Here is a 5,333-nt window from a genome sequence, read left to right as displayed (position 1 = left end):
ATTTAAATTCAAATTTTATCAAAATTATGTAAATTATATTTCATTCGATTTTGTGTTGACTGTAAACAGTAATTTACGGAATTAAATAGCATTTTCACTCGGACTTTTTAAGAAAAGTCTCGTCACGCCTTTATTTTATTAATAACTTCAAACTTTATCCCGAATCGGCAACTAATAAATACGTGTTTTAAGAATCGGATTCATTTATATAAACTCGGAAAATGCGTATTATTCATCGAAAGTATGTAAGCGAAAAAATTTAAATATACAAGTAAACAAAATTCTAGATATTTAATATCGATTATAAACTTCGTAAATGTACTTTTGGTTAAAAACAATGTTTTTAATTCAGAGATCTGGAGCAACCACTTTTTTGAGTCGCACCGCTCCGACACCTCAGTACTTGCTCCAACTCCACTCCGTGCTCCGAATAGTTTTAATACATATGATAAAAAATTATAAAATTTTATTTATTATTAAAATAGTTGATATTTAATATATATCACGAAAATACATATATATGTAGATATATGTAACTACTTACACACTCATTTCTACAATTTGTATTTTTGACTTATTTATGATATACTACAAGCTAGAGTGATTGTTGCAAATTTGATTTTCGATGATTAACTTTATTGAAAATTTATAATTGTGATTATGAATTTTTATTATATTATTGTTTTTATTATCTATTATTTTATTATTATTATTTTTATCATACTGCTATCGTTTTATTATTCTTATTATTTTTATTATATTGTTATTTCTATTTTTTTTTGATTTTTCTAGTTATCTTACTCGATTGTTATATTTATTTTTTATTTTAAATGTTTAAATTTTTCTTTTTTTACCTACATATATGTGAAAATTCTTAATGGTTTTTCTTAAAAAATTTATGTTCTTTCATCAATTTTGTAATTTTAATAAACTGTTAATTTTCCCAATCAAAATAAATAAATAAATAACTATACTACACGGTGTGCACATGGTTATCCCAAATTGCCATAGTAACAAGAATAGAGAAAATAATCAAGAATATGATTTGATTACGATAGAAAAAAAAAGAATGCGAAAACATTAAGAAAACTAAATAATTCAGAAAAAATTGTAATATTCATATGTAAAAAAGTACATATGTACCTATACAGAAAGAGAACATATAAAAAATAGTCACATGATAATCCGTAGAAATCACAGCTATTCAAATTTATGTTTGTTTATAGCTCAGAGATGGCGAACCTTTTTGGGTCCGCGTGCCAAAAATCCTCAAAAATTATTTCTCGATTGTGTGGCGTGCCCAAGCAGTAAAAATAAAATTAACAAAATAGAAAAAATAAAAAATAATTTTTTTTCTGAATTTTATTTAAAAGCTTAAAAATTACAATAGAGTTTCTTAACAATAAAGTCATAATTAATAAAAATAAGTAAAAATATTTTCTGGTTTACTTTAGTCATATTCAGTAAAAAATTATTTAATAAACGGACATCTTCTTACAGAAGGTCAATATCGAAAGTAATTGTTTTGTTAATTCTTCAATTGACGAAAATTCGATTTTCAAGTTTGGTTTCAAGAAAAAGACGTACATACATATGATTGAAATTTGTTACTTTTGAAGTCGAACCATTTCTGTACAAAAATTGAGCGAACCTCTTTAGCTTCATACATTTTTAAAGGTCGGGTTTTTCAGAGGCAATGCGGGACTCAGGATTTGTCCGTTGAACTTGGGACAGTCCCACTCAAAAAGGGACGTCTGGCAGCCCTGAATTCGGTATGCTCGTACATACGTAATATAATTAAATAAATAAATTCCATTGTTGTTTTCGATGCTTATAAACATTGTTTTTGCGGATAATTTTTTTCATGTAATTTACTATACAGAAAGATTACAAATCGCTATCAATTTAAACCTTTGACATTTTTTCCATTCCTACAACTCCTATTATATTATGATTGGTATAATATAAATACCTTTGTACGTATTCGATTCACTTCTATTAAGTCAAATTTCATATTGTATGACGAACATTTAAAGTTCCAAATATTATAATTGCCAATGCATATGGTTCATGTCACGCGATTGTATACATTGATAACGTCGTATCACTAACATTATTTACGTTTTAAAGTGATACAGTAAAACTTTTATTTATTCCTATGTAGTAAATAGTGGAATTTTGTCTTCAAATGTAATTAAAAAATATTTTACCATCTCACGGAAACATTCCACAAACGAGCAATAAAATTATATTATTACAAATACACGTCGTGTTTTGGAAGATAACTGAAAATGGGTTGTAAACATACATATATTTTTGTTCCGTAGACAAAAAATGTATTCGTTGAATATAATAAAAATCTAACAGCATTTTCCACTATAGCAAAAATAAGCATAACATTTTCCACTGTGGCCTTATTGGGGGCGATGACCCCCCAAGTATGAGAAATATTATTTATTTAAAATACATACATAGATTAGGCATATATGCAGTGGTGTCACCCCAATTTTGGAACAACGGGTTTCCAATTTTTTTTTCAATAAAATTATTATGAAAATATATATGTATATACATTATTTTTTCATCCAAGGCATATTACTTGAAAGTTCATTAAATTTTCAATATTTGTATAATTTTTGACAATAATTATATGAATTTTTAGTTTAAATAACAGGTTTCCGGAAACGTTTGATTTTTAACAGCGGGTTTCCGGAAACCCATGGAAACCATTAGGGTGACACCACTGCATATGTATATGTATTACAATTTAAGTTTTGTAAATGTTAAATAATATATAATGCAAGTTTCAGTTAAGTTGTACATATGTATAAATGTACATATATGCAGGGACGGTGCGTCACATTTTTCTTGTACGTGCGGTTAAATTTTTGGCGCCTTTTCTAAAAAAATTCTGTTTTTAACAAAAAATTACGTAAAAAATGATAATAATTAAATAAGAAGAATTTGGAAAGAGTTCCTCTAGGTTGTTGTTATATATCCACTCATAATCTTAACTTCTTCAGCTTCTATATCCTTCGTTAAAAATACATCGCATTTTTAATTATTCTGTGGGAATCTCGTCACCAACATTTACTGCGACGCAGAATACATTCCTAAAACCTTCTAGAAAGCTCCACCCCAACCAGGCGAGCGGAAACAAACCGGTCGAAGCACACCTGCAGTTATTAAACTAAACTCAAGCGGCACGGTGCCGAAACCTTCTAGAAAGCTCCACCCCTACCAGTAGAGCGGAAACAAACCAGTCGAAGCACACCTGCAGCCATTAAACTAAACTCAAGCGGAACGGTGCCGAAACCTTCCAGAAAGCTCCACCCCTACCAGTAGAGCGGAAACAAACCGGTCGAAGCACACCGCAGCCATTAAACTACATCGAGCGGAACGGTGCCAATCATTCCAGAAAATTCTACCCCATCGACAAAAGCACATTCCTCGCATACGCATCAACAACAGCCACCACGGGTCACGTGATACCCAGAAACACTATAAAAGGAGGTCCAACCCAAACAACGCCAGTCGACCCACAGCAGCAAGCGCCGACACACAGCACAGAGAGTCGACCCACAGCACAGAGAGTCGACCCACAGCAGCAAGCGTCGACACACAGCAGCAGACCTGAGACCTTCTGAACATAGCCGAACGCCGAGCCAGCAACACACTGCCGCATCCAGAGACCTTCTGAACATAGCCGAATGCCGAGCCAGCGACACTCTACCATATCCAGAGACCGCTGAACGACATACTTTTGCCCAAATATTCTAATACTTTTGTACAATATTTAGGCAAACAATAAAACTTTATTAAAACAAGCACAACAGTGTTTCGTTAGGCTGGGATGCAGTCAACACATCCTACCCCGCCTACAATTCCCAAAATTTTATCCTTTGTTACTTTAGCGATCAATGAAATAATTTCCTGCTGGATATATTTTCCCAAGAAATGAGCCTTTTGTGGATTTTTTACTGCCTGTTTTACATGCTTCTCTAACACCGGATCATATTTTGAGAACAACTCGATAATTAAAAAAAAAATACCATTATTTTCGGTGAAAAGTTTGTTTGAAAATCCTCTGTATGCAATATTTTTTGAGGCCATCGTTAAAATAATTGAAATTATTCTTTTGAGCAACTCATCCCAATGTTTGATCTAACTCAAATATACTCGTAAATTATTTGCTATTCAATCGATAGTTTGATTTGTGGAAAGCCTCTTTTTGAAATCACTCTCACTTCTCATAGCAACCAAATTGAGTGCTTCCCTCGTGTCCCTTTAAAGCCGTCATGTGTCTCCCATAGCACTGAGCAACAAAAAATCACGTTTTTGAGTTACCAGAGCGGAAACTAACCAATCTTTACTAACTTTGACCCATTGAATTTGAATATGATAATGATTTTTGTTGGTTGGTGATCGTTTACGAGATATGAGCGTTTAAAAAAATGCGTGATTTTTACAGTGTTTTAGCTTTTGCGGTCTTTAACTCAAAATCTAGTATTGTTGTGCTCAAAGTGAGTATTGGAATCAATAGTCAGATGTTTTTTCTATTGATTGTGATATTTCATTTCTTTAAAATACTTCTAATTAATTGTATAGCGAATTTTAAAAGTCAAAAATATATTGTTTTTTACGGATTTTTTCTCCGTGCTATTTTGCATTTATTTGACAAATTTTGTATTTCAACTCGTTTATAAGGATTGGTTTTCTATCTCAATATTTTTTTGTTTTTATCTAAACGTACGTACTAACTCGAGTGGTAATTGCAATTTAAATGATTTCGTTGTGTATACGTTTGAAACGCGGATAGCAAGGTGCAAGCGAGATGGCATGTAGTCCGACCGCTGTACTCTGTGAGGTCTATTTATGTGCGCGCGAAGAATACGGGAGGAAAAACCTGTTTCTCTTGTTCCTGTTGCATCCCACTTGCGCAAATTAAGTGAGTATGTACCGTTTACCATGCACCCTTTTTTATCTTTCGATTTTCGATCTTTGCCTTCCGATATTTGCGTTTTAGGGCGTTTCGTATTAAATGGCGAGACCGGTTTGAATCGTATTAAATGGATCGTCACATAAAATAAAAATATCGATTTTAAGCAATGTCCCGAACCTCCGAGTAATCGGTTATCTCGAAATTTGAAGGCAATATTTGCACATTATATATATAAAAACGGACTGTCGCTAAATATATTTGTATATTTGTATGTATATTTGTATATTTGTATGTATATTTGTATATTTGTATGTATATTTGTATATTTGTATGTATATTTGTATGTATATTTGTATGTATATTTGTATATATGTGACGGACGATCAACCGT

This window comes from Arctopsyche grandis, chromosome 4, assembly GCF_051622035.1.
Source record: "Arctopsyche grandis isolate Sample6627 chromosome 4, ASM5162203v2, whole genome shotgun sequence".
Lineage (NCBI taxonomy): Eukaryota > Metazoa > Arthropoda > Insecta > Trichoptera > Hydropsychidae > Arctopsyche > Arctopsyche grandis.
Note: the sequence above shows the minus strand (reverse complement) of the source record.